The 26,669-nt window shown below is 45.4% G+C and overlaps 1 protein-coding gene and 1 non-coding gene across 4 annotated transcripts in view; both read right to left on the reverse strand.

Annotated features, from left to right (window-relative positions):
- Rbpms (RNA binding protein, mRNA processing factor) overlaps window positions 1-26,669 on the reverse strand; it is a 152,009-nt gene that overhangs the window by 93,917 nt on the left and 31,423 nt on the right. The window lies entirely within an intron of this gene.
- Window positions 1,172-1,281, reverse strand: LOC125339756. The gene has a single exon (XR_007208607.1). It is a non-coding gene; the product is annotated as a U6 spliceosomal RNA (small nuclear RNA).

A 26,669-nucleotide genomic window follows, 5' to 3' on the forward strand; every position in this document is an offset into this window, starting at 1 on the left:
GGTAAGTACCTAGACTTCGGCTCTGGTTGAGTAGCTCTGGTGGGGTTTGACATGCTGCGCTGGTGTCTGCCTGGTCCACCAGCCACGCTACCAAGATTCCCACAAACAGCAGGACAATCTTAATGGGCAGAAGGATCCCAGGGAATATAAGATGTTTATTGAAAACGAAGACTATTGGTCTCTGTTCTGAGATATTCTTAGTAAGTAAGGTTGGGCCCCCAAATCAGCCATTTTAAACAAGCCTACAGGACAGTGACACAGAACGAGGAAGATTCCTAGAAACCTCAAACCATTAGGAATCAAGTTTTGTGGGGGGTTTGTCGGTTGTGGGGCTTGAATGCAGGGCCTGGATTGCTGTCGCTGAGCTCCATTTGCTCCAGGATCAACACTCTACCACGTTGCGCCACGGCTCTACTTCCAGTTTTCTAGTGATGGTTTGGAGATGGGAGTCTCACTGACTTGCCTGCCCGGACTCGATACCAACAGCGATCCTCAGGTCTCAGCCTCCCGAGTAGCTGGGATGACAGGAGCATTCCTCAATTTAATGTCTCTCTTACAAACTTGCTGGGAAAGGCAAGGCAACATTCGTGCCCAGTGACCAAATCGCGAGAGAACAACAGAAGATTAAGAACTGGGTAAGGCACCATTTGCTCTGTGAGATGAGAAATTCTGGCTGGGGAGGAACTGGCAGTTCGTGCCTGTACTCCTTCCTACTCAGGAGGCTGAGATCTGGGAGATGGGAGGATCACGGTTCAAAGCCAGCTCAGGCAGGAAAGTCCTTGAGACTCTTACCTCCAGTTAACCACCAGAAAGCTGTAAGTGGGGGAGCTCCAAGTGGTAGAGCACTATCCTTGAGCAAAAGAGCTCAGAGCCGGCACCCAGGCCCCGGGTTCTAGCTCCATGACCACCACCACCAACAACAACAACAACAAAAAAGATGATAGAAATATTGACATTTTAGGGAGGAAAAGAGGGGCTGTTTTGACTAGTGAACAATAGCTGTTCAGTATAAAAGGTTACTTTTAGACAAAAAGCACACACGTACGTCCTAGGGCAAAAGCAGTACAACCTCACACCCGGCTTTTTAAAAACTGCTCCAATCTCTGTCAGGAAAACTTTATAGTCCCAGGGCACCGGAGGGCGGGCAGAGGGTCGCGCTGGCCCCTGGGGGCAGCCAGTGGGACGCTTCACCAACTTGCGTATCATCCTCGCACAGGGGCCGTGCTAACGTCTCTGTATTGTTCCAATTTCAATATGTGTGCCGCCTGCCCAAGAGGGCTCGCGTGGTTCCGCGTTCTTGAGCTTGACAGACAACTGCCGTTTAAGCTCTCTCTCCCTCACCCCCATCCTTCCCGTTTGAGATAAGAGATCCGATAGAAAGCAGGAGCCAGGCTGGGAATGTGGCCTAGGGGGCAAGAGTGCTGGCCTAGCGTGCATGAAGACCTGGGTTCGATTCCTCAGCACCACATATATAGAAAAAGCCAGAAGTGGCGCTGTGGCTCAAGAGGTAGAATTCTAGCCTTGAGCAAAAAGAAGCCAGGGACAGTGCTCAGGCCCTGAGTTCAAGACCCAGGACTGGCAAAAAAAAAATAAAGGGTAGGAGCCCCTACTTTTTGCTTGGGCTGCCTTGTTTGTTGAGATGTGGTCCTGCTAACTTGTTCTGTGTCGCCCTCAGACTGTTGCTCCTCTCCGTTTCCTGGGCCCCAGTCAAGTATCTGACCTTACAGGTATGAGATACAACGCTTGGCCCTTGACAGTTTTCAGGAACACCGTACTTTTTCATGAGTAAGTCCTATGATGTGAAATGCCCTTGTGACCGTTGCCTGCTTCAGTCAATTTCAGTGAACTTAGTGACATAAAGTGGCCTGTTGTGATCTCTTAGAAGTGCGGTCATGTTGAGTCTCCTCGCAAAGGAGGAAGGTAGAGTGAGTAGACGGAAAGCACTTTATAGGCGATCCAGTCTAAGCTCATGTATGACTGACCTGTGGCTGCAGCGTCCTTAAAAACTGCGTTCTGTGGACACTGGAAACCACACCCTGACGCACACAATGGAATCGACACACAGAACTACCGTCCAACAGAAGTTTCTAGGCTAATGGCTTTTCCTGAAAATATACCGTTGTTGTCTGTTCTCCGTGCCTTAGAAGATGGGAGTTCTGCAATAACAGTGTGTGTGTGTGGGGGGGGGGGGGGGGTCTGTCTGAACTGGAGCCTGAACTCAGGACTTCGGCTTTTACCACTTGAACCACAGCTTTTTGATGGTTCATTAGAGGTAAGAGTTTTGTGGAGATTCCCTCCTGGATTGGCTTGGAATCACCATGCTCCGATCTCAGCCCTCTGAGCAGCTAGGATTACAGTCGCCTGCATCCAGCTAACCATTTGATTTTTTGAAAGCAAATGAGCTACAAGTCTTCATAGATAATAACTTGCCTCCAAGGTCTATCCAAATGTCTCCCGTTCCCCACTTGCTCTCCGTTCTTCGCAGTGTATCAGCCACCCCCAGCACACTGCTTCCTGCTAGGAAAGGGCGCTAAGATGGCGACTTTCCCTGAGAAAGACTAGCCCCATTCACACTTCTAGAGCCTGAAAAAATGGGAGGTCCTTGCAAAGAAAACACAGTTTCAAAGAGGGAAAGATAATAATCTATATCTATCAAAATCACTCAATTCCTGTGCAAAACACTCTGGCTTTGCTTGACAGACAACCTTCACGTGACCTTTATAGATATCAAAACACCCCGTGAATAATGAAAGACAGCGCAGCCCTGCCTAATGGGCAACGGCCCCCGAGTATACACTCTGTGTCGACGGCTGAAGTAACTCCTGATGTACATCATTCCAACACATGACGTTTATTATACAAGGAGGAGGCGTGGACAGGACATAATGTGAGCTTGAAGGAGAAAAACCCGTTTCCATGTAAGGGCACAGGAATGGCAGGTGTGACTCTTAGAATCAAAGGAGCCCGGACTTTGTTTTGCCAGTCCTGGGGCTTGATCTTGGGGGCCTGGACACTGTCCCTGGCTTCTTTTTGCTCAAGGCTAGCACTCTACCACTTGAGCCACAGCGCCACTTCTGGCTTTTTTCTGTTCATGTGGTGCTGAGGGATTGAACCCAGGGCTTTGTGCATGCTAGGCAAGCATTCTACCACGGAGCCACATTCCCGGCCCCAAAGCCCAGACTTTCGCAATGCGAAAAGCCCATCCACGCCTGTGAGAGCCACTTAGGAAAGAAAAGGGGCTCTGCTGAGAGCCCCGGGGCCCGCTCACCACTCCAAGACGGACGCACTTCTTTTGGCATGAGAATAATTGTTCCATCCCCAGGTCATTCGAAGCAGTTGCATGCACGCATGCACAGCTTACACTTATAATTTAAAAACACACACACGTGTATAAAGGGTTTTTTCTGAAATGGAAAGCTCTATAAAACCAACAAATGACAATAACACAACCACGACATTTACCTGAGCTGTTATAAAAGCGGATCCGCTTTTCTGGTTAGTTTTGTCATCACCATGTGGCTGTGGGGATACTGGGCAGCATCTTATGTGACAGTCTCCGCCTACTCAAGTGACACAGCTCAGGTGCGGGCACACGAGGTGTTGCACACCCGCGAGGTTGCACACCCGCGAGGTTGGGCTCACAGCCGCCAGCCCCAGCAGAGGCGACTTCTAAGGCGGGTCACACCCTCCCTCTCCAAAGCAGACTCCAACGACACGAACACCGCCCTGTGTTTCTTCCTACCACCTGGTAGAGCCCATCAAACCAGCAGCCCCCTAGGTCTCCACGTCGGGCTGGTTTGTTTAATAATTAATTCTCAGTAACCAGCCGGGAAGTGATTTCGGGCTCTGCCTCCAGGGCTTTTAAAAGCAGTCCACTTTTAAACAAATAGTAAAACGCTGGGTAGCTCCCCGTGCCCCACTAAAGAGTTAGCTGAACGCGACGACGTGAAGTTGAAGGTTTCAGTGCATCCATCCATCTTCTCGTTTTAAGAGGGACGTTATTTGGGAGAAGGAAGCCATGTTATGCGTTTATTCTGATGTGGCAACCTGACTTCCGTCTGTGTCCCCAGAAGTACCTCGACTTGTTTAAAAAGAAAAGATAAACTGTTCTTTAAAAAGGGTTGGAGCACTGTTTCTAAACAGGACGTCCTAGTTGACTTGAAGTGGAACTCAAAGTAAATTGTAATTCTTCATCGTTTTCGGTTGAAACCAAATCCTACCCATAAAACTAGAATCTGGTCCTGAAGGAATTCTTTCTAAAACAATGGAAAAGTACCCTGGAAGTGAAAATGCCTAGGAGACACAGAGAAGGCTTCTAAGAAGCCCTAGGCCGGGCCTCAAGTCCTCCTGAGCCCCTCCTATGAGTTAGTCCCTCACTACTTACTCCCCCAGGATGTAGCACAGGTGACGACGGGGCTTACTTACTTCCAGGCACCCTCCGTGAGGGGAGGTAGTAGAAGACCAACTCGGAAAACCGCTCAGAGGAGAAGGAAACACCACTGAAGTTGCGTCAGGATATCAGAACATAGCACTGAAGCAGGAAAGGAAGATCTCCTTCATTTCTTTATACTTAAAAAAGCCCAAATTTGAATGCGTTCTAAAGTTGGAAGGTCTCTGTGATCTGGGTTTGTCTTTGCATTTCCATTATCGTTTTGACTTTTCCTCCATTCCCACCCAAATGCTTGGAAGTTACGCATGCCAGGTGGGAAACTGTTCAGAAGGGATATTTATACTGTTGGCCCAGAAGAAACATTTCATTTGCTACCATCCTGACCCATACAGTGCAATGCACCCAATCCCCAAATTTTTAGGCTTGAGCTCAATGTCAGGGGATGGCAGGTAAAACCAGGAGGTTGTACAAAAGGAAAATTCAGGACCCCACTATGAACACTGTCTTCGGTAGGAGTTTTGATAAAACAGGAAATGGAGAAGAAATGAGCATTATATAGAGTTGTTTATTTATTCCTATTTACAACTAGGTGAACGAGGTAGGTCCAATCTGTCTCCATTTGGTAGACACAGAAACTTAGGTTCAGAAAGCATTAGTTCAAGGCAACAAAACCAAGTGTAGAGGCCAGATTTGAACCTTGAACAAGCTTGATTCGAGTCCAGGAGCTCAACACCTAACATATGCATTCCTCCTGTTATGAGACTGACCTTTCCAAATCCTTACACATTTCTATACACACCTACTGCTACCATCTGACAAGTCTTGATAGAAACTTGAAAGGAGTGCTAGGGAAACTACATTTAGCCTATTTTGTCTGATCAACTATGATTTTAACAGTGGGCAATATAGTTATAAACAGGCTCAATAATTTTGTTTCATTTGCTTTCTGTGTTAGTACCACTACTTAGTGCTATTGTTTGCAGTACTGGGGGTCAAACCTAGGTCCTTGTAGATCTAGCACTCAACCACTGAGTTGAACGGCCCCAGCTTATTTGGCTTTACCAATAGTGCTTACAAAGTCTTTCCTAAATGATGAATCAAATCTTTGTTTACACAAGTAACAGGTGGGAAATTATTCTTCAGGGAAGCCAAAGGGCAGTGATTTATAGACTCCACCGCTATATGAAGAAGGTGAGTTGTCTTCATTTGTTGCTGAGTGTTCACAGTTCCATGATTCACTAGCAGTCATAGCATACACTTCAGAATCAACTGCCAGGTCCCCACTATTATTTTATGTAGTCATCATTTCAGGTGGGGAGGCAATTTCTTAAAGTCTCTTGCTAGTAAGGACTCTAGAACTATTCTGGCAAGTCCTGCGACTTCTACTTTATGACTTTTTTTTTGCGCTGGAGTTTTAACCCTAATTGCAAGCCTCCCCATGTCAGCCTCCTGAATGGCTAAGATTAAAGGAGCACCAGGCTCCCTGGGGTCTTCCACCTTGACATGCCAAGAAGCAGGTGTCATCTTTATGGTCCAGGATTGCTGTTCACATCTCAGGTTATCTTGTGGATAACAGCAAGAGAAGAGAGATACTTCTTCTAAAAGCATGCTATTGGGACCTGTGTGTTATGTCACATCTGTAATCCTGGCTACTAGAGAGGCAAAGATCCAGAGGACCACGGTGAGAGGCCAGCCCTACAGGAAATTAGCAAGACCCACACCACCCTAAGTAAGCTGAGAAGTGGTAGCGAGCGTGACCCCGGCTATGTAGTATTTACGAGGAGGACTGCTGTCTTAAGTAATCCTGAACAGGAAAAACAAAACATAACAAAAGGAGATCCTACCTGTAAGCAAAAGGTCTGGGAGTATATATAGATTAAACAATAGAATACCTACCTAACAAGCAAGAGGCACATTCGAACCCCGGTACTCAAGACCCAAGTATAAAGTGATGCCCTACCTTAAAAATAATACAAAAAGAGACTATAGGTGTGGCTCGAGTAGTAGAGCCCTCCTTAGCAAGTACAAGATCCTTAGTTGAATATTCAACATCACCAAAAACGAAGGAGAAAATTAACTAGAAAGAACCACTGATCATAATAAACTATTTAGAAGTTCTGCATCATATAGACAAAACAACGGAGGTAAATAACAAGACTTATTAATTCAAGGAGATAATCGAGAAATTTCTGACCCATCAAAAGTATAAAATATTAGCATGAAAATCACATCTTCCAGAAACAAACAAATAAATAAATAGCAGGGGAAAACGACAAATATAAAAACTGTAGTATCAAGCCTTCTTTCAGCATAGGATTACTTTTAGGAACTAACAGACTAATGAGTAGAGATGGAATTTTATATTTTGATGTTACTCTTATGAGTGATCTAAATTCCTGTGTATCTGGTTATTTTTGTTATTGCATACGTTTATTGAACACACAAGGGAAATAATATATACCCCCAAAGTTATTGACTTTGCCCTTTGCTGTTACTGTTTCCATAGTTAATTCAGCTTTTTAAAAACTATACATTATTCTTTCAGACACTCCTGTTGGTCAGGCTTTTACCAGGTAAGTAAATGTATTTTAGGTGGAAAGTAAGAATGAAAATCAGGCCTATTTTCAACTACAAAAGCTACAATATTGGGCTGGGAATGTGGCTTAGTGGTACAGTGCTTGCCTAGCATGCACAAAGCCCTGGGTTCGATTCCTCAGCACCATATAAACAGAAAGGCTGGACATTACACTGTGGCTCAAGTGGTAGACTGCTAGCCTTGAGCAAAAAGAAGCCAGGGACAGTGCTCAGGCCCTGAGTCCAAGCCCCAGGACTGGGAACAACAACAACAAAGCTACAATATTATTTTCTATGGATCATAGACTAAACTATGCCAGACTGCTAGACTTTCAGGCCAATCATAATACAACTATGAGTTGACACAAAACATCTCAACTCAGGAGAATCCTTTCTCTGTTTAAGGAAACAAACCTTAGGAACACTTTCGTTGCTTAAACCTTAAGAATTTTCTACTCAGCACGGAAAGCATCCATTGGCAGCAAAGCTGATCAAAACATTAAGATCCACAAGGGCCTTTGTATTCTTTTCTTTGCCAGTCCTGGGGCTTGAACTCAGGGCCTGAGCACTGTCCCTGGCTTCCTTGTGCTCTTTACCACCTTTTGCACTCTACCACCTGAGCCACAGCGCCACTTCTGGCTTTTCCTTCTTATGTGGTGCTGAGGAATCGAACCCAGGGCTTCATGCGTGCAAGGCAAGCACTCTACCACTAAGCCACATTCCCAGTGCTGGGTCTTTGTCTTCTTAATGTGTCCACGAAATGGAAACAAGTCAAGGCAGAATTCACAAGTCACAACAACAACAAAAAAAAGCCTTCTAGAAATAATTTTGAATCTTTGAATAGACCTTATGCTTTTTAAACTGTTCTTTGGGCAGAGGAATGACTCGAGTGGTAGACCATGTGTGTTGCATGCTCAAAGCCCTGGGGTTCAAGGCTCAATGACCCACACACACAAAAAAAGCAAATACAAACCTAAAGAAGAACTTAACCTACGAAGATTTACGTTTCACTGCAGAAAGATTCATGTGCTTAGTTAAAACTGCCTTTAGATCTTACTATTATACTTCTGATATTTATCTATTATGTCTTAAATCTGAGTCTGAAACACCTATCTCCCGTGATTTCAGATACACTCTAATTAAACCGCCTATTCACAAGGCCAATGACAGAGAAACTCTCGCAAATGAGGAAGATCTGGAATTAAGGAAGCTTTCCATGATGGAAGCAACCAATGCCTTAAGACTACAACTCAGAGCCTGAGCTGGTACTTTTCAGTTTCATTTTACACCATCCAAACAACATGTTCCACTCTCTAGACACCTGAGAACTACAATTCATAAAGCGTGTTTTGGCTTTGGGGACCCCGGTTGGGTCACCATGGCTGCCCTCGTGGCAGTGGCCGGAAAGGGAAGTAGAACTTCCAGCTCTATGCCCCAGACTTCCTGTTTCCGGCCCCAGGCCCCCTGGTGAACACAGAGAAAGTGGGCAGGAGCAAGCCCACCTGCTGGGCTCCCCAACCAAAGAACCCTGAAGTGGGGGGCGGGGGGAGGGGAGAGAGTGTCCTGTTTAAAAAAAAAATGTGATATGTTTTATTTCATATCCTGGTTTAATGCTGCCCTAAATCACTGGAGGTAACGTTTGACTTGCTGAAGGTCCAAAAAAGCTCTGTTTAAAATTGTTACTCAACCACCAAGTGCTCTGAGGTCAAAACTTTCCCATGTCCTGTCCAAGTTTGCCAGATTCTGTAAAGTATGTCCTCCTAGAGGAAGTTATGAAGTTATTTCCAACATATTAAGAGAAAATTACACAAACAAGAACTATCACTGGTGACACACAGATAAATTACACTTCCAAACCATTTAGATTGGGTTTTTTTCCCCTTCTTAATTTTTTGGGAGGGTTCACTTATTAAATTTAGCAGGAAGGGAACACTGGAGCAGAAAGGAAGTTGGGGAGTATGGAAAGGGTGAATCACTGAAGGGACCAGCACTGTATCCATCTTCCTGGACTGCACAACCTCGGGAGCAGTTCCTTTAATGGGCAAGAAAGATCCCAGTGCATTGGACACCTGCTATTTGTAAACTCCTATGACAAGAATAATGATGCTTTGCCACAATGTTTTACCGAACTTTACTTTTTTGTAGTATTTCTGCCAAGTTTGGAATATGCAACTGGAAGCTACCATAATGCATCGCTTTTTCTAGTTGGGCTAAAAATCCCCTTACCAACCCTTGAATGAAGAACAAACACTGACACTCAGTACCACTCCTATTATCAACAAAGTCCCCAAAGAGTGATGAAACCAAATGAAAGGACTCCATCTTGGGTGGAATGGAACTGCACCTCACATATTACTTGATGATTATGATTAGTGTTAAAAACTAAAGATAAGCCAGGTGCTGGTGGCTCGTGCCTGTAATCCTAGCTGCTCAGGAGGCTGAGATCTGAGGATCAAGGCTCAGAGCCAGCCCCGGCAAGAAAGTTCATGGGACTCTTACCTCCAAATAACCACTAGAAAACTGGAAGTGAGGTTGTGGCTCTAAGTGGTAGAGCACTAGCCTCCAGCAGCAAAAGACCTCAAGGCATGTTCCAGGACCAACACACACACACACACACACACACACACACACACACACACACACACACACCTCTAGAGGCTTGGCTCAAGCAGTAAAGCTCACTAGTAAGTATAAAACCCAGAGTTCAAACTCACAGCACTGTATAATTAGTTAATTAATTAATAAGAGAATGGGATCTCAGAGCTATCTGCACATCTATGCTAACAGGGGCACTGTTGACCATAGCCAGGAGGAAGCAACCCAAAGGCATCAACAGGTGAAAGGACAAACACAATGGACTACTATTCAACCTTTAAAAGGAAGGAAATACTGGCACAGATTGTAAGGTCTAGGGACTTTGAGAAAGTTAAGCTAACTGGAGCCGCGGCCAAAAGCAAAATACTGTAGAAGCTAATTACAAGAAGTACCCAGAGTAAACTCACAGAAACAGAAGACAGAACGCAGAAGGGCCAACTACTCATTGTTCTCTGAATATTGAGTTTCTGTTTCACTTAGAATTGTCGGTCTCCCCACACACACACACCCACACCCCGTATTGATTGAGGGTTGACCTCAGGGCCTTCCTAGCACTTGTCATGCATATGTTCTATCATTTCAGCTCAAGTCCTCGGCCCTTTTTCTCGTTATTTATAAAGGTGATGTACAGTGCACAGAAGGGTTAGTTATGTAATTCAGGGAATGAATCATTTCTTTCTGGACAATGTCACCCTGCCCTCTCTCTCTCCCGGTTTCCCCCGTCCCATCCCCGGTGGTACAGTTCATTTTCAACCCAGTGGCTAGTGAGAACCACTGCTGCATTTTTCCACCTTCCTCAGCCTTTTGACACAGTTTTTCAAGTGATCACTAGCACTTAGAAGTGAACGGGAATAACTTTAAGGAAGAACATTTCCTCCTCTTAGAAAGACTGTTTATGTGGTGATGTAAGTTTACTGTGAATCATGTACTTAGTTACCATAACCCAAGAAAGTAAATGGTTTTATGAACTAAACTCTTTTGGTAGTACTGGGCTTTGAACTTGGCCTTATAGTTGCTAGACAAGCACTCTACACTTCAGCCATCGGCCCCAAACTACATTTTAATGTCTAAAACATTACTTGTTCATGACTCCTATCCTATCCTATCTCAACTGAAGGATCTGCCAAGAAAACATGGGAGAAAGAGAACGACACATCCTATCCTTTGGGCTTTCATTAAAGAGATTTGCTTTCAACCCACCGATTTGCATGAACTAAGAAAGAATAATAGCTGGGCACTCATGCCTGTAATGCCAGCTAGCTACTCAGGAGGCTGAGATCTGAAGATCAAAGCTTTAAAACCAGCCGAGGTAGGAAATTCTAAGAGACTCCTACTCCTATCTCTAACCCAGAAAAGCAGAAGTGGAACTGTGGCGCAAAGGCATAGAGCATGAGCCCTGAGCATTTAAAGACCACATCCTCCTATTTCTAGTACTGCACACCTTGCACGACAACATAAATGATAGGACAATTCAACATAATATTATACAATGAATGTAACAACATGAATGCAAAGGAAAGAAAAATAGGAAGTCAGGGCAGTATGTAATTAATATCCATACTCAAAATGTCTACTCCCAGTCATGTGTTAAAAGGAAGAACTAAATATTCTGTTCAGTGGCTCATGCCTATAATCCTAGCTAGCTAAGATCTGAGGATCAGGACTTGAGGCCAGCCTGGGCAGGAAAGCCTGCTATCTCCAATGAACTACCAAAAAAGTCACAAGTGGAGTTATGCACTAGCCTTGAGCAAAAAAAAAAAAAAGTTCAGGGACAGTGCCTTAAGTTCAAGACCCAGGACAGGCACAAAAAAATAATGCATCTGCTCAATGGAACTTAATTCCACTGAAGGGAAGTAGAACTAAATATTTGTTATATTCCGTCATGTAAAAGGTATCGGCTAAGGTGTTGCTCAATGAAGTGTTTCTTCACAAAAGTCACTTAAAAATTGCAGCTGAATGGCATTCTGGTGGCTACTGGTTTTTTTCCCCCCTCCTTGCAATAATGACCTCCTTCATGGTTCCACTAGCTGTAGTTTCCTTTACTGCAAACATGGGCAGAAGGGGGAAAAAAGTCCCCTTTGTTTTACTTTGTATCTGATAAAGGTTATAATGACCATCCTAAAATTTGGAAAGAAAACAAAGAACAAGACAAGCAGTTGGCTCAGTGCCTTTAAAGACTAGGTTATTTATAGAAACATGTTGATTAACTGGTATTCTACTAGAAAAAAATACGGAGATGATTTATCGGGGAAAAGGAAGAGGGGAATGAGTAATAATAAATAGCTACAATTATTCTCCAAGATAAGCCTGCATAACAGATAAATCAATTCCGAATAAAAACAACATTCAGACAAAAGTTCAATACAAAACTCATCTGAAATCAACTTATTTTTCCAAATGTCAAGCTCTGATAAGATCAATTTCAATGGTCTGACCTGTAATCATGGCAGCCTGAGGTCAAATTGCTACACATATCACGACAGGAAGTATAAACAGTTAAAGGTTCATTATTCAGTAACATTTGGGAAATATTTAGTAAGTACTCGTGAGCAGGGACCTCCATCAGTACCAAATCCAGCACAACAAATTCCTCCTAAAAACACAAGCAAATCATAATTGCATGGAAAAACACCACAGCCGTGGCAGTGACCAACCCCAGCACTGAAGAAACAGGGTGGCTTGGTTGGGAACATGGTGATACGCTACAAGGCATTTGTGTTAAAGAGCCATACTACCACTGACTCCCTATCTAGCGTGGAAGAGCTATGTTCCGAGCACAATCCCCGACGGCTAGCAGGTCCAGCAGAAGGCGGGAACCAGCCTGAGCCACGAATGCTGTGGTTGAGGCAGGAGCACCAAGTAGGGAAGTCATACGATGGTCATAGCAGCGCAAATCCCTGGGAAGTGTGCAGAGTAAACTGGACTAATTGCCTGGTATCAGTGTTTAGAGGTTAGGGAAATTAAAAAAAAAAAAAAAAAAGACTTGACTAGTTTATTCATCCAAAAAAAAAAAAATGCTCTCAGCTTTGAGCACAAGAGCTCAGAGACTGGAGTTCAAGCCCGACAACTGACAAAAAAATAATTTTTTTAAATCTTCAAAGGAAAAAGGACTGTTTATTAGAAACAATTCTAAATAAACATTTAGAAATGTCAGAAGACATGTTCTTTCATTAATTTACCCATATGCTCCCATTTTAAGTATCTCAGATCCCTGTACAACATGTTGACTTAAATACACAAACTACATTGGTTTCCCTGTGATCCTTCAGATTGATTCCTGAGGCGCAAACCCTAACTCCTCACTTCCCACCCTCCTCTTACTCTGTACCTGCATCTCCAGTGGCTCCTGTCTCTAACTTCCCCAGACTAGGAGGGTTCTGATAGGGTGCTGACTTCAAAGATTGATGGGGCCGGGGGGGGGGGGGGGGGGGGGAGGAAGTACGCTTAGGTTGGGCCTGGTGGCTCCCACCTGTAATCCTAGCTACTCAGGAGGCTGACATCTGAGTGAGGGCTGTGGTTCCAGCTGTGGCAGGAAAATCCAGTTAACCACCAAAAAGCCAGAGGTGGAGCTGTGACTACTTAAAGGGAAGAGAGCTAGCCTTAAGCAAAAGAAGCTCAGGAACCGCACCCAGGCCCGGAGTTCAAGCCCTGAGATTGGCATCTCCCCCACCCCCACCCCCCCCCCGCCAGCCAACTTTACCATGTTGCACGTGTCAGAAAGAACAAAATGTAGATGTAATAATAATGCCTTGTCTTAGGTCCCACTGAAATCAATGATGATTCTGTGGTTTTTTTATTCTTGAAATAAGGCACACTGGGAGGTTAGCAATTAGAGAACACATGTGGGCAAACATGAAAGCAATCAAGCGTGAGGACACTGTGGACCCAGTCAAACCAATCATTGTAATAACGGCGGTGGTGCACCATGGAGCCCAACGGCTCCTATACCTGTAGCGGGTCCTGCTACCATCCCAGAAATCCCGCCATGGTAACCGGCCTCACTGCTCAGCAGAGACTAAAGAGGCTCATTTTGCCCAAAGTCAGGCTCTCAAAGCAGAGTTGGGATCTAAACTGTATCCCTCCTGGATACAGGCCTGTGGCTAGATGCTCAGTCCCAGGTCTCTAGAGCCACACTTGAGGATGCTTGGGAAGGCATACAATAGGGGGATGGCTCACTGAAATAAGCCGGGGGCCTCAGGCCATGTGCCCCGAAACTGGAGCCCAGAAGAGTGGGGTCGTGGGAAGCCTCACACAGCAAGGCTCCACATCTCAAGTCTTATTTAGGGTGCATACTGATGGTCCACACCTAGACCCCTAGGTGCTCAGGAGGCTGGGATAGGAGGCTCGTGGTGTGAAGTCAATTCAGGCAGATCAATCTTCTCTCCAATGGAAGAGCAGAAAGCTTTCTTTCAGTGGAGGTGTGCTTCAAACGGCAGAACATCAAAGCTGAGCAAGCGTATGAGGCCCTGAGTTCTAGCATTACGAGGAAAGAAGCCCAAGGGAAATTTGCTTTTTCAGAAGTCACTGCTTTTAAAAATCACAGCCCAATTTTCACTTGGAACCTGGTAAATTTTTTCAAACTTCCAGACAACCCCAGAACAAGAAAAGGCACCTCTGGAGAAGGGTATTTTCGAATGCAAACAGACCAAAAAAAAAAAAAAAATCTTTACCTCTCTTGGGACTGTTTGTTTTGTTTCACAATTAAGTGGCCATTGGGAGAATAAGTTTTTTTCAACATTCTGGAAAGTCATCTTAAATCAGGCCCCGGAAAGAAATGGAATCTCTTTTAGTAATGACTTGTTTTCTTTAAAAGTTCATGTTTGGGTCAGCCAAGTTTTAAACGGTAAAATTCTATTGCTGTGTTGTTTCTCAAGTTTGGGGGTGGAATGGGGGGAGGCTTGTGTTTATCTGCTTTCTACACTAAAGAAGGGTCTATGCTTGAGCAAAGACACCAGCACTTTCGAGAAGTTGCTCTGGATTCCTACTGGATGTGTTAGCTGGGAAGATTCAAGTTTGGTTTCCCATAAAAGATGTTTCCAGAACGTGTGTGTGTGTGTGTGTGTGTGTGTGTGACTAAGGGGTTTTTATGTTATTGTCTTACATCACAATTTAGGTGGAAATTAACAGTGGAAAGTAACTGTAATTTTTACTATTTCTTGTCTTTTCTAATAGCAAATCAATAGTTAATAACGCACTTACATTATTGCTAAATTATAAACTAACCTGAAACCTTCTTTGCTTTAATTTTAACAACTATTCTTGTGATTTTTAAATTATCAGTCATGTAAACTACCTGCTTGTCGATGATCTTTTATTATGGTTGTTTTGCCAGTACCAGTGGTTGAACAGAAGGCCTTGTGTTTTCGTTGGGCTTGCTTACTGATTACTGGTGTTCTACCACTTGAGCCATGCCTTCAGTCCCAACATTTTGCTAGTTGACTGGGACAGGTAGCCTCAGCTGGCTTCAAAGAGAGCCTTCAAGTCTCAGTCTCTTGAGTAACTTACAGGTTTGAGTCACCAGTGGCTCGTTCCTACAACAGGCTATTAAAGCATCTGTGATTTTAATGTATCTTCATTAATTAAACTACCTTCATGGAGATAGTCACTGTGATACAAAGGCAATGTAATGACAGGAGTTAAGACAGGAAGTCTCAAAGGACAAAATGACCTTAAATGGCTCTGGGCATAATATCCATAAATGACACTGAAGTCAAGGGGTAACTGTCAGAACCACATCAGAGAACCTAGAGAAGTTTTCTTTGCATCTTTTGGCAGTCCTAGGGTTTAAAGCAGGGGCCTAGCTCCCTGCTACTTAAGCCATGCCTCCTACCCATTTTGCAAGGCTTTTTAAAAGAATTTCATGGGGATTTTTCTGCTCAAGATAGCCTAGACTGAGGTTCTCCTATTTATATTTCTCCCTAGCAAGTATGATGATGTGAATTTCATGTCCCGCTTTTTGGTTGCAATCAGATCTGGCTCACTTTTTGCCTGGGAGAGACCTGATTCTTACCATCTCTTCCTCTCTAGTAGCTGGGAATACAGGTGTGCGTCACTGTGCCTGGCCCTAGTGAATTTTTCATCAAGAATAAATGATAAAGCTGGATGCCAGCTCTTGCCTGTAATCTACTCAGGAGGCTGAGATCGGAGAATCATGGTAGAAAGCAGCCCCGCAGATGAATCCCTGTGAGACTCTTATCTCGAATTAAGCACTCAAAAACTAGAAGTGGAGCCGTGGCTCCAAGTGGTAAAGTGCTAGCCTTGAGCAAAAGAGCTGAGGGCACATAGTCCCCCAGGCTCTGAGTTCATGCCCCGCACGTCCGTCCGTCCATCCATCCATCCATAAATGGTAAAATACAAAAGAGTTACAGGGTTACCTTGTCTGCAGTTTCCCATGTAACCAAAGACTTGAAAGTATTTCATTGAGACAATGGGGTGAAAAACTTTTTTTTTTGGCCAATCCTGGGGCTTGAACTCAGGGCGTGGGTGCTGTCCTTGGGCCTCTTCGGGCTCAAGGCTAGAGCCCTACCACTGGAGCTACAGTGCCAGTTCTGGCTTTTTCTGTGTAGTTTATCAGAGGTGAGAGCCTCACAGACTTTTCTGACCAGGCTGGCTTCAAACCATGATTCTCAGGTCTCCGTCTCCTGAGTGGCCAGGATTTCAGGCATGAGCCACTGGCGCCCATTATGGGAAACATTTTTGTCTGTGGAGTCAGTTTATTCAAACAACTGCATGATTGCTTAAAACTATGTCAACAAGGTAATGGCCCCAAAGAACAAAAGTAGCCTTGAAGATGTACCATTGAAAACGGTGACGTGAGACACGGCAGGAATGACCCACTCCGGAGAAAGCACGCTGACAAATGCCGGCTCCAGACTCCCACTCAAGCCACCAGTCCTTACGAAATCCCAGTTTTCCCCTGGCCAGGACAGCCCACGCCAAACAAGGACAAGCCCAAGGACTGACACGCTTCCTCGGCTCCACCGCGAGACACTGCACTCTTCACACCAGGAACTTCCGGCTGCGGGCAGAAGGAAGCAGAGATCCCGGGGAAGCTCCGGTATCCCCACGCCTTTCTCGAGCATTCCGTTCAAGGAAACGTAACTGATGGACACTCAAAGGGAACACTGGAAAGCCACTTTCCACAGGCCAGGTGCGATGAAACATACCATAGTCCTGACACACAGGGGGACAGAGAGAGGACCCTGGACTGAGGCCACCAAGACCCTACCTGAAAAGGCCAATTAAAAAAAAGAGGGTTTCCGGGGCATGGTTCAAGTGGTAGAACACTTGCCTAGCAAGTGTAAATTGAATTCCCGGTACCACCAAAAAGTATTAACAATAAATCACGAATGGGGCTGGGAATGGGGCTCAATGGCAGAGTGCTCGCCTAGCATGCACAAAGCCCTGGGTTCGATTCCTCAACAGCACCACATAAACGGTGAAGGCTGGAAGTGGTGCTGTGGCTCAAGTGGTAGAGTGCTAGCCTTGAGCAAAAAAGAAGCCAGGAACGGTGCTCAGGCCCTGAGTTCAAGCCCCAGGACTGGCAAGAAAATAAATGATGAGTGATTGCTGTGCTGCTTCACTTCACCCATCAAGAAAAAGGCTGTGTGTATGTGTGTGTGCGTGCGTGTGTGTGTGTGTGTGCGCGCGTGCGTGTGTGTACTAGTACTGGGGCTTGAACTCAGGGCCTCAAGGTTAGCTCTGAGCTGGCATTCTACCACTTAAGCCACACCTCCACTTTTGGCTCTTTTTGTAGCTGGTTAACTGGAGATAAGACGGTCTCTCAGCTATGTCTGTTTTGACTGGCTTTCAAAACTGGGATCCTCCGATCTCAGCCTCCAGAGTAACCAGGATTATACAGGCCTGAGCCCCTCGTCCCTGCTGCTTTAACTTTACTTAGTATATATCTGGACAAAGGCGTAGCCCTTCTGTCCACATCTAAGCAAACAAAGGTAAGCAGAGACCATCTCCTGGCCGTTAGAAAGAACTACTGACTGTGATGTTAGTACGTGCTCCAAACCTATCCATACCCACACACGTACGGAAACTGCCCAGTGGTTATCCCATCACATCCAATTAACGACTGAGAACCGCCACTCAGACCATTACTCTCTTCATCCAGCATTAAATATTCGTAATTTCTACAAGGATGTCATTACGGCATTTATCTTCTTTGATATGATATGCTTTGTAAAATATTTGAGGGTATGGATCAAAAGCTACTAAATAACCCACCAAAAAAAAAAGAGACTGGTTTCTTTTCAAGATCTGAAAAATATGCCAACACATACACATAATTAAGTCTCTTTGCCTTCAGCTTGAAATGATCTTTCTCCACATTACAGAAAAGAATGAAGACATACAACTTGTTTCTTCTCCAGAGAGTGAAGCTCACAGCACTGACTTTTCTCCTACACTGCCAACAAGAGCAAGGAGACTTATTTCAGACTTTTTTTTTTTTTTTGCTGTTCTAAGGCTTGTGGACTCAGGGCCTGGGCACTGTCCCTGGCTTCTTTTTGCTCTAGGCTAGCACTCTACCTCTTCAGCCACAGCGCCACTCTGGCTTTTTCTGTGTATGTGGTACAGAGGAATCGAACCCAGGGCTTCGTGAATGCTAGGCAAGCACTCTACCACTAGGACACATTCCCAGCCCTCAATTCAGACTTTTAAACTTTGCAGAAATTCATGTGCCAGTTCTGTACCTTACACATGCTAGGCAAGTGCTCAACCATTGACATCTCCAGCCTTTTCCTAAATTGGAGTCCTTACTATTTTTGCCCCAGGCTGATCTTGAACTCCTGAACTGAAGTAATCTTCTGCTTTAGCTTCCTGAATGATTGAGATTACATGTACTCCCCACAAAAGTATTTTTTTCTCTAAGTCAGAGTCCTAATAGCTTGGGCCTAGAATTGTTAAATTACTATTACTTCATTTCATTAAAAGCACTCTCCCTTTCACATTAAACATAATTTACAAATGATCCTGTGTTACTAAAAAGTAGACAACAAAAGAAGCAGTCAACTCTTGCTGGGTTGGTGGCTCATGCCTTTCGTCCTAGCTACTCGGGAAGCTGAGATCTGAGGAGCATGGTTCAAAGCCAGCCCAGACAGGAAAGTCCATTCAGTTCTTATCTCCAAGTAAGCAGTCAGAAGTGGAGCTGTGATAAAATAATAATAATAATAATAATAATAAGCTCAGGATACAGCACACGGGCCATTAGTTCAATCCCAGGAACTGGCATTTAAAAAAAGGAGAAAGAGAGAAACACAAGTTCAGTGCCAGTGGCTAACGTCTGTAATCCTAGCTACTCAGGAGGCCAATTGCTGAGGATCACAGTTCAAAGCCAGCCCAGACATGGAGACTCTTACCTCCAATTAACCAGAAAAACGCTGGAAGTGGAAGAGAGGCTCAAGGCACCAGCCTTGAGTGAAACCTGAGTTCAAGTCCCAGGGCCCACCTCAAAGGGGGGGGGGGGGGGGAGGGACCAGGAAATGGTTTCTTTTAATTTTCAAATTTCAAAAATGTTGAATAAAGCCTGGGAACCTGGAGGCAAGCGTTCAGACTACCGAGTTACCCACCAAATAACTCTGCAGAGAGCAAAGAGACAAAGCGTGAGCGAGGCGGGCCTGGCGGGCGGGCCCCCTCAGGTCGACCAGGACCGCTTCAACTCGGGAACACGTCCAGCCATCACGGCACGGGCGTGCTTGAGGCCTCAACACTGCCATTCTCTTCATTGTGCTGGGTTGTTTTTTTTTTCTCCTTTCTTTTTTTAAGTGAAAACTAAATACCCCCATAAGGAGGTCTGGCTTTCATGGCTTTTAGTTTAGGCAAAATTTCGGTAAGGAAGCACAAAAAGATACTGGGAAGACAGATAGGGGCTTCCTGCACCTAACACAGGAACCCAAGCCCCCCACACACGCAGGGGGCGGAACCTGCCAGCCCTGCAGTGTAGGGTATGGGTGCTGTCTATAAATTAAACATGCTAGAAGGAGACTGGGCTGTGCTCAAAGAAGGAGGAAAATGCTTTCTCCATTGGTCTCTTCAGGATTCCCACAGGAGTAAATGCTGTTCGTAAAGCTATGGACAGGGCCCCTCCGATGAACTCTGCAGAGCAAGAGGCGTTCAATCACTGGACTGGAAAATACTGTACGCGTATTTGCAACGCGGAAGGGGAGGGGAGACCTCACACTTCCACGGCACCTGCTTTTAAATGCATACGGGCTTCAGAGATGGTCGTTTGACTTTTTTATGTTTGGAGGGTGTTAGGGATCAAAGCCAGGGCGTCACACACTCAAGCCAAGTGTTCTACCACTAAGCGATAATCCCAGTGCAACCATTACCTTTTTTGGTGCCAGCCTTGAACTCGGGGCCTAGGCAATGACTGGCCCTCTACCACTTGAGCCACAGCTCCACTTCTGGCTTTTTTTTTTTTTTTTTTTGCTAGTTACTTAGAGATAAAAGGCTGATGGACTTTTCTTCCTGGTCTTGCTCCAAACTGTAAATCTCAGATCTCACTCAGCCTTCTCAGTAGCTAGGATTACAGGTGTGAGTACCAGTCCCTGGCCATTAACTTTAATATTAAAAAAAAAAAAAAAAACAGGAAATTGCACAAATACTCCCCTATTAAACTCCTCTTTAAGCCCCATAAATAAAGAAATATGCATTTCTTAGCTGAGCACAGCAGTGCAAACCTGTAATTTCAGCTTCTTAGTAGTGTGAGACAGAAACAACAAAGTAGGAGCTAACCTGAACAATTTAGTGAGATGCTGTCTCAAAACTAAGCTTTTAAAAAGGGCCAGGGGTGTCATTTACACATTCCTTGGCCTGTGCAAGGGTCCTGGTTTCGATCCCCAGCCCTGAAAAAGAGAAAAAGAAATAGGCATCGCTGTATTTGATCTACGCTGTGATTTTAAACTTGAAGAACGCAGAATGGACTCAAGTTAGAATATTTTCTCTCCAGCCATGCCAGATTTGGCATTCACTCCCCTAGCAGGGCTTACTGTTATGATTAACTCTCAGGATGATTAGCACGTGACGGGCATGACATCATGTGCTGGGCAGTGTTCTGAGTGTTTGACACGTGTTGACTCATCCACACATCCACTCCAAGTCTCCAGATGAGGAAACAGAAGCCACATGGTCAGAATCCAGACATTTCAAGCCCCTGGGCGCTAGACGGCAAGCGTACCTTGTACCTGACTCCATGCTGGGTGAGTAACAATGGTAGAGGCAACCACTTGGCTTACAGGCAGTGGAGTCTGCCAAACATATATATATATATATATATATATATATATAAAATAATAAGTACAAAGTGACATGTGAGCTGTAACAAAGGCCTTTAAAGCTCACTAGGGAAAGAGAAACAGAGGAGGGTTGGTTTGCCAGGGTTCAAGCACAAGCCGACAGGGCTAGGTACTGAAAGATGAGTAGAAATTCCTGGGGTGAAGAGAGGGAAGCATTTCGAGCAGAGAAAAGGAAGTGCCAAGGCACATAGAGTTGAATGAGGGGGGCGGGGGATGACCCAGCAGGACACGGACACACGGACGGACACACGGACACACACACACACACACACACACACACACACACACACACATACACACACACACACACACACACTTAGCTAGACCCTTTTCCTCCTTGGCCAGGCCTGGGAGTCTAGCAATGCAGGGTCTGTCTGCCCCTCGAAGAGATAACTGTGGGAGTCTGAGGCGATGTTTACTTCAGATGCAAAGAATCCTGGGGTGCCAGTGAGGAGGTAAATACAGATGGTCCCAGAGTTTAGAGGATGGGACGTTAGAAAGGTTTTCTTGATCTTGGCCACAGTGGTGTGAAAACAAAACTATACTTCAGATTTTCAAATTCCATCTCTTCCCGGGCTAAGGTCAATGAATGGCGGCATCTCCCAGGGGTCACGAGAGTCACGGCCAGGATGCGCTGCTAAGCCTCAACCTTTGGGGACGTAATTCCACTGGGCCTTAGAGGAGGAGCCAACGTTTCTGACTCCAAATCGTATTTTTCTAACACTGGCACTGGGGCTTTGCATCTTCCTTATTAGCTTTTTCACTCATGGTTGGCACTCTACCACTTTGGCTCCCTGAATTTTCAAGCCACGCAAGTCAAAGCAGAGAATTGGCTCCTAGAAGGACAGGAGGGGTAAAAGATGCCTCTAGAAGGAATTGCCAAAGCCTAGGTCTGTAGCCTCTCAGGGGCTGTGTGTGTGTTGCTGGGTTTTTTTTTGGGGGGGGGAGGGGGTTTGTGCCAAGCTTTCATCAGAGTACCAAAGAGATCAAATAACCCCTCCCCCCAAAAAAAATTATACACACACACACAAACACACACACACACAGCTGAGTACTTGTGTTACTCATGCCCGCTACTCAGGAGGCTGAGATCTGAGGATCAGGATTCAAAGTCAGCCAGGGCAGAAAAGGTCACAGAGAGTTGTATTTCAAACTACTCAACCAACAAACAAACAAAAAGGCTACCTGTAGACCTGTGGCTCAAGGGTCAGAACACTAGCCTTGAGCGAGTTTAAGCCTCAGGACAGGCACCATTAAAAAAAAAAAAAATCATGGGGCTGGGAATATGGCCTAGTGGCAAGAGTGCTTGCCTTGTATACATGAGGCCCTGGGTTTGATTCCTCAGCACCACATATACAGAAAAGGCCAGAATTAGCACTGTGGCTCAAGTGGCAGAGTGCTAGCCTTGTGCAAAAAAGAAGCCAGGGACAGTGCTCAGGCCCTGAGTCCAAGGCCCAGGACTGGCCAAATACACACACACACACACACACACACACACACACACACACACACATTCAAAGGGCCAAATCTTCCATTTCTGTCTTTTCGAGCCTTGGTTGAAAGCATGACAAAGCCCTTTTACCCCCGACTCTACTCATGAGGCCTTTTAGATCTGAGATGACGGTTACTGAACTTTACCCAGGTCCTCTATCACGCAAGCCTGCCACCTATTCTGGACCCCAAATGCTCTCGATGAGTCGAACTATGATTGTCCCAAGAAAGCGCTCCGTCGCGTGTAAGCGCGCACACTTGCGTGTGTGCGAGGGGGGGGGGGGGAGTAGAAGGTACAGGCGGCTGGAAGCTCGATCCACGGGCCAGGGACTTAACTGCTTTCAACTAATGTTTAAAAGAAAACTGAAAACCAAGCCACACTTCAGCAAAACTCACCTTAATTTTCTACCACAAGATTAACTAGGTGACTGCTCCTCAGGGGAAAGGGCGCGCTGAGGAGTCTGAACCCAAACAACCTGCTCTGCGCTTCCCCTAGCTAACCCGAGCTTCCTGTGGGCAGAGCAGCTCTGCCCAACTCCCTCCCCGCCGCCCTCAGGAAGCCAGGGCAGGAGAAGGCCACCCGGGCCATCTCCAGGCCCTGAGAGGCAAAGGACGGTTACGAATTGCACTGCTGGCAGCGGCTGACCAGCTGGGGCCGGGCTCAGTTGTGGGGTAAGATGCCCAGTCCGGTTGGGGGCGGGGGGGGGGGGGGGGGGACAGTGTGACAGTGTGTGTGAGAAAGCCCGCCTGGACTCTGCCCCGGAGCTCCACATCCAGCTTTTTGGTAGTCAATTGGAGATAAGAATCCTACAGACTTTCCTTCCCAGGCTGGCTTCGAACCACAACCCTCAACTCTCAGCCTTCTGAGTAGCCAGGATTGCAGGCAGGAGCCACTGATGCCTGACTTGAGTGTTTTTTTTTTTTTAAAAGAGAAGAGAATGAAAGGGAGGGAGGGAAGGAAGCAGGGAGAGGATGGCAGGGGTTTAAGAGCTCCAGCCTAGCAAGTGCAGACCAGAGTTCAATTCCCAGCACCACGCAAAAGGAAAAGCACATTCTTTATTTAACAGGTGCCAGTGACTCATGCCTCTAATTTTAGCTACAGAAGAGGCTTAAATTTGGAGGGTTGCAGTTTGAAGCCAGCCTGACAGACAAGTATGGGAGACTATCTCCAATTAACCAGCAAAAAAGTGGACTGGAGGGATGGCTCAAATGTTAGCGCACCAGTCATGAGAAAGCAAGGCCAGAAGCACAAGGTTCAAGTTGATTCGAATTCTGGTACAGGCAAAAATAAAAGAAGTCAAGCTAAGTGAAAGAGCCACCTAGAAAACTCCTAGGTTAATCATTTCTAGATGTTAAGAAAATTAGTTGTACTCCCTGTGTAATTTGGGGGATTACTATCTTAAAGCAAATGAGTACATATAAAATGCATTTAAGTCACAGGTGTAGAAAAGAGTGAGCTTTATATTACTTAATATACTGAATAACCTTTTCTTAGATTTTGTAGATAAAAATTCTACTAAAGTGTGTATTTGTTTACAGTAGGTAAATAAAATGTACATTTTGAAACATATCCATGCTTCAAAGGACATAGAGAAGAACACAAACTGGGGCTGGAAATATGGTCTAGTGGCCTTGTATACATGAAGCCCAGGGTTAGAAGTGGCGCTGTGGCTCAAGTGGTAGAGTGCTAGCCTTGAGAAAAAGGAAGCCAGGGACAGTGCTCAGGCCCGAGTTCAAGCCCCAGGATGAAAGATAGAGAGAGAGAGAGAGAGAGAGAGAGAGAGAGAGAGAGAGAGAGAGAGAGAGAGAGAGAGAGAGCAAGAGAGAGAGTAAAGCGACCAGCACAACCATGTTCACTGCAGCACTAATCACCTTGGCTATTCAAAGCTCTACCACAGAGCTAGCTATACCCCCAATCTGTATAGTAACTTTTAAGACTCAGTAAAAGCAGTGCTTCCTGTTTTATTATTTTAAAACTCTTACATTTTATTTACCTACTGAAAAGATATAGAATCAGCCCTGATGCCCCTCAATGAGTGAATGGATAGAGAAAATGTGCTATCATTATATACAACGAAGCTTTACTCACCAGAAGGAATGATATTGTACCATTTTGTAAGGAAGTGGAAACACTTGGAAAAAATTATATTTTATTAAGTGAAGTAAGCCAGACCCAGAGAAGCAAAGGTGTATGATTTCTCTTATTTGTGGTAGCTAGAGTGTACTCTCAAATCTATAAGTAAACAGGCTGGGCAAGTGGTTACAAATGAATTTACTGAAGTATAACTGACTCTATGGAGAGCTCAAATAGTACAATTTTCAGAAAGACTCGGTCAAAGCCCAATGAGATCGGCACCAGGCAGAGCCAAGGAGAGAAATGGAGGGAGAAGGAGGGAGAATCTAAGAGCTCACTGTAAACCAGGTGCAGGGGGCTCATATCTGTAATCCCAGCTGAGATCTGAGGATCATGGTTCAAAGCCAGATTGGGCAGAAAAATCCCCCTGAGTCTCTTAACTCCAATTAACCACTCAACTGGAAATGGCGCTGTGGCTCAAAGTGATAAGAGTATTAGCTTTAAGCCAAAGAGCTCAGGGACAGCACCACCCAGGCCCTGAGTTCAAGCTCAAATAAACAAAGCACCAATATCACTGGGTGAAAAGGGAACAAAAAACAGTTCACACAGTCAGTAGGCAGAACACAAGAAGTACTGAGTGCTCAGTCCAAGCTAACCAGGCACCTTGAGTGAGTAACCAATCCACAACCAAGTTTCCAATTTTACAATGGCTAGGCCTTTTAACTGATTTCTTCCTAACAATCCACATTTCCTGTCTCAGTCCTCTCCCAAGGAACCCTAACAGCAGCTTTGTCCTTGTGGAGTGCAGTTATTCAAACTCGGTTGAGATATGATCTCTGTCATTATTGCCAACACACCGAATCCAGCCCTCTGTTATAGACTGTTAACTTCCAACACACACAAGAACCTGAGAGAAATGAAGTACAGCGGTCCCCTTATCCATGGTTTCATTCTCCAAAGTTTCCGTTGCCCACAGTGAACTGTGGTCTAAAAATATTAAATGGAAAATTCCAGAAATAAACAAGTCCTAAGCCTTCAACTGCATACTGCATACTATGCGCGGCATGATGGGATCTCACCCGGGGAACGTGACTCACCATCCCTTTGTCCATGGCCTTGCTACATGACCACTCCACAGTTGCTCAGGACAGTCCTGAACCACAAGGCCAGTGGCTCAGTGACTTTTTTTTTTACTCAATAGCCCCTAAGGGCAGGAAGTGATTGCTGGCTATTGGGCGATGCAAAAAGAAAAGAAACCCTACAGCAAAAAGATGAAAGCCAAAGAAGGATTTGTAGCAGTCTACCTTTCTTTACATGATATGGTCATAGTCCTAAGCGTGTCTAGAAGTGACTTAACCAACAAAATCGGCACTGGGAAATGGGATCATTTAAGAGGAAGGGTGGAGCCGAGGGGAGAGGGGTAGAAAATGAAGGGGAGAAGGGGAGGGGAATTCATTGCACATACCTCCCAATTAAGAAAACTAGGGAAGGGGGGGCCCAAGGGGGCTGGGAATGTTGAAGGAAGTGGCGCTGATCACCTGGTGGGAAGTTCTTAGCTCACAGGGGGGCCCTGCTTAGGAAACAATAGTTCTTTTTGGGGTTTTGTTGTTTTTTGGGGTTGTTTTTTTTTTTTGCCAGTCCTGGGCTTGAACTCAGGGCTTGAGCACTGTCCCTGGCTTCTTTTTGCTCACTGTGCCACTTGAGTCACAGCGCCAATTCTGGCCATTTTCTATATATGTGGTGCTGAGGAATCGAACCCAGGGCTTCCTGTATATGAGGCAGGCACTCTTGCCACTAGGCCATATTCCCAGCCCAAAACAATAGTTCTTATGGGACTCCAGTTCTTCAGGGAGGGTGTCCTGACAGCAAGACTGGCCCTTCCCTGTGACCCGTGCTGCAGATATGCCTTCCACACCAAGACTGCCAAAGAGACGCTCACCAAACCCAAGGAGGTGCCAGCCCCGATGCAGCTTCGGGTATTCTGTGATAGTGAGAGAAGCCACAGAGGCCAGCACTGTCCCTGGCCTCTGGGACTGACTGAGGTCTCAGAATGATCTCCCTGTGGATAAAGTGCAACCACCGTTACACAACCAAGATAACCATGGGAAGTGACAGATCCACTACGGGAAACTAGGAAGGGAAACTGGGAACTGGCTGATTCCCACTCTCATGCACTAGAAGGACATTTACCATGAAAATCCATCCAAATGTCCTGCGTTCATATCGTGGCTAAAATTGT

This window comes from Perognathus longimembris, chromosome 21 (assembly GCF_023159225.1).
Source record: "Perognathus longimembris pacificus isolate PPM17 chromosome 21, ASM2315922v1, whole genome shotgun sequence".
In the NCBI taxonomy this organism is placed as follows: Eukaryota; Metazoa; Chordata; class Mammalia; order Rodentia; family Heteromyidae; genus Perognathus; species Perognathus longimembris.